General features: G+C 37.5%; 1 pseudogene; it reads left to right on the forward strand.

Moving 5' to 3' along the window:
• Positions 1-1579: 1579 nt before the first annotated feature.
• LOC145057312 (L-type lectin-domain containing receptor kinase S.6 pseudogene) lies at positions 1580-3972 on the forward strand (annotated as a pseudogene).
• The last annotated feature ends 2963 nt before the right edge of the window (positions 3973-6935 follow it).

Consider the following 6935-nt stretch of genomic DNA (forward strand, 5'->3'; position numbering starts at 1 on the left):
GAAGGGGGGGTGGGAAATGAGAGAACCCAACACCTCTATTTATAGGGTGAAATCCTGACGGACTCGCCGAGTCAGTTCACGGACTCGCTGAGTCGGTGCCACGTGTCATCACCTGATGGCTTTTCTTGGGGAAAAAGTCTTGGCCCATATTCAGTCACGTCACCCCTTTTGCAGCAGCACCCTGCCGAATTCTAAACCTCGTAACTTTCGCATACGAGCTCTGTTTTCGACGCTCATTTTTTTCACGGTAGGTAAAAACAAGATCTACAACTTTCATTTAGACTCTATCGGCTAATTCTCGACCGATCTTAAATTTAATAGTAGGAGGAGATTAGACTGTTAAATGACCACGAAGAATTCGTAACTCCTTCATACATACTCCGTTTTCGTCTGTATTTTTATGGTTGAGTTCCTATTAATGATATCTTCAACTCTCATTAAGGTTGCGTAAGCCAAAAACCGCTCGAACTAAAATTTGAGTTTCGGGTCGTGCACTGCTATGTCAAATCTTAGAAAAATCATAACTTCCTCATACGAAGTCAGATTTGGGCGTTCTTTTTTTGTATGTTCTCGGTTTAACATATACTACAACTTTTGTTTAGATCACTAAGGCTAAAAAGTCATCTATCGTAAATTCACTACTTACTTCTTCCGGTGTCGTGCCGGTTTTGCCGAAAAACTTCGACGGGCCATAACTTCTTCGTTATAATTCGGATTCCGGCGTTCTTTATATGTACGAAACCCTTGAGACATATTCTACAACTTGGTTAAGATTATTTATTCTAAATAATCTTTTGTCAAAAATTCGTTTTCGACCCCTATTATCTCTAAATTGACTAGCCCGGATCTACAGGCGTTACAGCATGCTAGGTGTAATCAATCAAACACAAGACATTAATCAACAAGAAAAGTCTAAATCAATAGAATAAAACCATAAGTTCCGGCTTCATCTAGCTAACAGAAGCAACTAAATTTAACTACTCATATTAACAAATAAACTAAAACGAGTCATAATCGTAAGCATGTTAAAGTACCAAACTAGAAAGTCAATTATGAACTTCTTCCTCATCCTTGCTATTAAAACGAAATTCCTAGCCTTCTATCCTTCTAAATATTGACTTTTGGAACCCTTTTCTAGCCAGCCAACCTCCATATATATATATATATATATATATATATATATATATACTTGTCATGGAATCGTAAATAGATTCTTGTTTCAGACAATGGTACCCTGGAAAGTAAGTCTGAAATATACAAATATTCTTATTACGGACCAAAGCTACAAAATAATTACCCTAACTCTAAAATACTATATTCCAAAGAAAATGATCATTTTACATAAACAAATTTAAATTGATTATTATTAATTAAATACACGCTTATAAAAATTAGATTACTCATTTTTCCCTACAAACTATATTTAAGAGAAAATGATCATTTTACGGAACAAATTTAATCGGTTATTATTATTAAAATATCCTTTTATAAAAGCTAGATTACTCGATTTTCCTGCAATTTGCGTTATTATTGTAATTAGAGAAAATATTGATGATATATATCTATTTATATTTCTCTTTTCCATTTCCCTCCAAAGTCCAAACTTTTGTTGCAGGTTTCCGCTTCAGCTTTCCCCTTGTTGGTCTTATCCAAAATTGATTTTGGAAAATGAATCCAGAAGTCTCTCTGTTGCGACTCGAATATCATCTTGTTCGACACCCCTTTATTCCTGTTCATATTCCTACAGTTCATACTTTTTGCATCATCGATTATTTCTCCCTCCATAAGCACTCTATCTTCTTCATTCCATTATAATATGATTATTAAGCTCCTATTTCTCTTCATCTTCTTCTTCACCTTCACTTCATCATCACCTCCTACTCCGCCATTAAACTTCACCATGTTCGGCACTACCATTCTCAATCAGACCTCCATCACGCTCACTCATCATCACAATAACTGTATCTCAAATCCACCAGATTCAAACATCGGAAGAATATTCTACAAACACCCAATTCGATTTCTTGATTCTTCATTCAATTCCACCGATTCTTTCTTCACCCGTTTCACGTTCACCGTCATCCCTCCGCCGCCTCCCTGTCTCTCCGGCGAAGGAATTGCGTTCTTGATCACGTCGGATTCAAACTCCTTGTCACGCTCAGTTGGGTCTCTTGGTTTACCTAAACCAATCGATCTGAAAACACTTGATTCTTCGTTCTTGGCTGTGGAATTCGACACCAATTTTGACCAGGGTCTTGACGATATCAACGACAATCATGTTGGGGTTGATTTGGATTCCATTGTTTCTGTAGCTTCGGTGGATTTAATGACAAATGGGATCAATTTGAAGAGTGGGAAACAGATAACAGCTTGGATTGAATACAGAAACCCAGAAAAGATCATCCAGATTTGGGTCGGGTACACCCAGACCAAACCTGAAAACCCCATTCTCGTATCACCTATCGATCTTTCAAAACGATTCAGTGGTTATATGTATGTGGGTTTCTCTGCTGCTAATGGAAGAGGATCTGCAACACATTTGATTGATAGTTGGTATTTCAAGACGTCGGAATCTATGTCTCCGATCATCGACATTGACGCCATTGGACCGGGAAACTGTTTTATATGTTTTCCGGTGGTTCCTCTCAAAGAAGAGTACGAAACGGGTTTACCAAATAATCATCATAAAGACAAAAGGGTGTTTCAATTAGCTGTCGGATTATTAGCTCTCAATCTGATTTTGATTCTTTTAAGTGTGGGTTTTGTAGTGTTTTACATGTGTGTATTAAAGAGAAGAAACCAGATGCAAGATCTCATGGAACAGGGCCAAATCCGTACGTTTCAGGAGAAAAAAATGCCCAGAAGATTGGAACTCTCTGTGATCAGATCAGCCACAAAAGGGTTTAGCCGGAATCAAATTATCAGTCAACGGCCTTCTGCAACTGTGTATGAAGCCAATCTTCCGCCGTATGGTAACGTCGCCGTGAAAAGATTTCGCCAACCCACCAAAACAGGATCATTTGGGAGTCAATTCGCTGCAGAATTCGCAACAATGGTGGGTTCGTTAAGCCATAAAAACCTAATGCAGCTTCAAGGATGGTGTTGTGAGCGAAACGAATTAGTCCTGGTTTACGAATACATGCCCAATGGATCACTCGACAAGATTCTTCACACTCGAATAACTCCCAGTAGATTGAATTTCGGAACGAGATTGAACGTTCTGCTCGGAGTTTCATCGGCGTTGATCTATCTACACGAAGAGTGTGAACGTCCGATCATCCACCGGAATGTAAAAAGCTGTAACATAATGTTGGATGTTGATTTCACTCCAAAATTAGGCGATTTCGGAACGGCGGAGCTTTACGAGCATAGCTCGAGGGCGAGGGAAGCGACGGTTCCGGCGGGCACAATGGGCTACCTTGCTCCTGAATACGTGTACTCCGGCGTCCCGACTGTGAAAACCGACGTGTACAGTTTTGGGGTGTTGGTGCTGGAGGTGGCTTCAGGGCGGCGGCCAGTGGATGAGAACGGGACAATGATGACTGATTGGGTGTGGGATTTGTGGGAGGATAAGGAATTGGTTGCTGCTGCAGATCCTAATTTGATGGGGAGATTTCATCGGATGGATATGGAGATGATGTTAATGGCTGGGTTGATATGTGTTCATCCAAATTACGAGATGAGACCCACCATGAAGGAGGCGATGCGGATGCTGCAAGGTGGGTTACTTCCAGATTTGCCGGCGACGAAGCCGACGGTGATGATTCGGTCGGTTAATTTTGACAGGTCGCCGGAAGCGGTGGTGAGGTGTGGTGTTGACGAAGGTATGACGTCATGGGGAACACCAAAGAGTCATTTTAGTAAACATTAGATAATTCTTGTGGATTTTTTTACTGGATTTTGTAGTCAGTTTGTTTTGTAAATGCTACAATTTGTTTTCTATTGATATCCTTACAATTTTAACTTGATTAATTCATTTCATCTCCATAAACAAAAAAAAATACTATTGTTTTTTATAAATAAATATTGAACATTTATCTCTATGTTATTTGTGAGTTCGAGTCATTGAAGGTCCGCATGTTATTATTTCATTTTAAGTGAGCAGTAGTACACATAACCTGATACCACATAAATGCTATTTTGTATCTAAATAGTAAATACTCTTCAAAAAGCAAATCAAGCTCCATATTTCAATGCTTGCTTTTAGCCCATTAAACACCACCTTCTTAGCCCAACGTAATCTTTAACCCATAATATCTTACCAATTAACTGCAATATGTTATAGGAAAAATATTAAATGAAATAAACATGTATTTAAGACAGTAAAAAATATAGAAAAGATAAGATTGCTTTGGTGTGTATATCAATCTTTAATATTTCCTTCAAACTCATCTTTGAAATGGATCAAACATTTTTAATTTTTAGATAAATTAGAGTGTTGAACCCTAATTTAGTGATTTTGTAAAAATATGCAACTTGTTCGGTTGTTCCTTTGATGCAGTTTCTTTATTTTGACAAATTCATCTAAAACCTTTTCTCTAACCTAATGAACATTATTTTCAATTAGTTTGGTCCTATCTTGAAATACAAAATATATAAGATTTAAGCTCAATTGAATTGTTGAACTGTTATCACCCCAAATTTCAACTAGACATTGAGCTTTAATACTCAAATCCTTTAATAGTTTTATAATCCAAAGTAATTCAAATGTTACCGTAGCCAATGCCCTATACTCGAAGATCTATAGATTCTTATATGTTTTTTGCTTTTCTACGATGCCAAAGATTCTCATAGAAACACACAAAATGCGGAAATGGACATTCATGTGCTTAAACACCTTCCCCTAAGCATCAACATGAGCAATTAAATTCAAATTATCAAAAATTTTAATGTAATTTTTTTTTTTTTGCATATTAAGTTTCAAATATCTAAAAACTCTATTAGCAAGTCTTGAATGAGACTTCCTAGGAGTGTAAATAAATTAACTTAAAGTTTGGATGGCAAGACAGATATAAGATCAAGTATTAGTAATGGATCAAATGAATTTCGGGCAAAGCAGCAAAAGAAAAAATTGTTTCTATTCAAGGTTGACTTTGAAAAAGCTTTTGATTCAATTAACTGGGGATACTTGGACTGTGTAATGGATCAAATGAATTTCGGGTGTAAATGGAGAAAATGGATATCAAGTTGTCTTCTGCAAAAGCTTTTGTCTTGGTAAATGGCTCACCAACCGATGAATTTCAAATATCTAGAGGGATTTGTCAAGGTAATCCTCTGTCACCGTTCCTCTTTATCTTGGGCATGGAGGGACTGAATATCGCTATAAAGAGTGCATGTGAAAAATCACTACTACGTGGAGTCAAATTACCTAGAGGCGGCCCCTCAGTTTCACACCTTTTCTATGTTGATGATGTGATATTCGTTGGGGAATAGCACATTAATTGCATGAAAAACTTATCTCGTATCCTGAAATGTTTTCATATTTCTTCAGGACTAAAAGTTAACTTCTTCAAATCATGTTTATTTGGTGTGGGAGTATCAAAGACAACATTGTCTGATACTACTCAGGTTCTTTGTTGTTTACATGGAGAATTTCCATTTTCTTATCTGGGGGTCCCGGTTGGTGCCAAATGGCTCTGAAGAAGAACCGGAAGCATGTTCTAGATAAAATCTCTTCTAAATTATCAAGTTGGAAGGCCACTTCGTTGTCATTTGGTGGCCTCCTCAACCTCATTAAATCTGTCTTGGACAGCCTCCCTACATATTACATGTCTCTCTTTAAAGCTCCAGTGGGGATTATTGAGCAACTTGATAAGATCAGAAGGAGGTTCTTATGGGGAGGCAGTGAGCTTAAAAAGAAAATTCACTTGGTTGAGTGGTCTATAGTTATTGCGCCAAAATCAGAAGGGGGTTTAGGTGTTGGTTCGTTATTCGCTCAAAACATTACCTTGTTAATCAAATGGTGGTGGAGAATTATGAATGACAAAGGAAGTTTATGGAAAGGTGTTATTGTGAGCATTCATAATTTGTACAACAAATTGGCATCGTACATCGCGAGAAAAACATCAAATGGAGTGTGGTGCAATATTTCCAAGGTTGTTAGAGCTCTTGATAGTCTGCATATTGATTGCAAGGATATTTTTGCCCTTATCCCAGGTTCGGATGTCAACATTTTATTCTAGAAAGATTCTTGGTGTAGTAACATTCCATTTCACCTCAAATTCCCTCACTTATATTCAATCGAAACAGTTAAAAACTGTTTATTGGGAGATAGAATTTCTAGCAATGGCTTTTCATGGATGTGGAGATTTGAACCAACTAGTTCAGAAGAATTAAACGAACTACTACAGCTATATACAGATATTGGTAACTTGAATACCAAGCAAAAATCCAAATTTGGGTTCAGATTTTCCCTTAATCCTAGTGGTGAATATACTGTGAATTCAATGAGAAAATTATTGGAGTCTAAATTAAATCCTTTTAAAGGGGCAACAATTTAGTGGTCAAAGATAATTCCTCTGAAGGTGCGATGTTTCATATGGAGGTCGGTGTTAGGTAGAATACCGGTGGCTGAAACCTTGGTTGTAAGGGGGATAAATACCTCCAGTACCCTGTGCTCTCTCTGTAGCATAGAAACTGAAACGACTGATCATTTGCTCATTACTTGTGGCTTTTCTAGAGTGGTGCAACATTGGATATTCAAATGGTGTGGATTGGAAGACATTATGTTCTCAGGTGTTAGAGAATTCATTGACTTCGCGTCTACTTGGGGAAAGTGTCCTAGGAAAAAGTAGATCTTAACCACGGTGTTCTATTGCCTTGTTTGGAACATTTGGCTATCCAGGAATGACAAGATTTTCAAACATATTGGTGTAAATTCTACAAAAATCGTTGATAATATAATTTCGCTCTCGTACATATGGTGCAAGCATCGA

This window comes from Lactuca serriola, chromosome 6 (assembly GCF_051521515.1).
Source record: "Lactuca serriola cultivar US96UC23 chromosome 6, Lser_US96UC23_V15, whole genome shotgun sequence".
NCBI classification, from domain to species: Eukaryota; Viridiplantae; Streptophyta; class Magnoliopsida; order Asterales; family Asteraceae; genus Lactuca; species Lactuca serriola.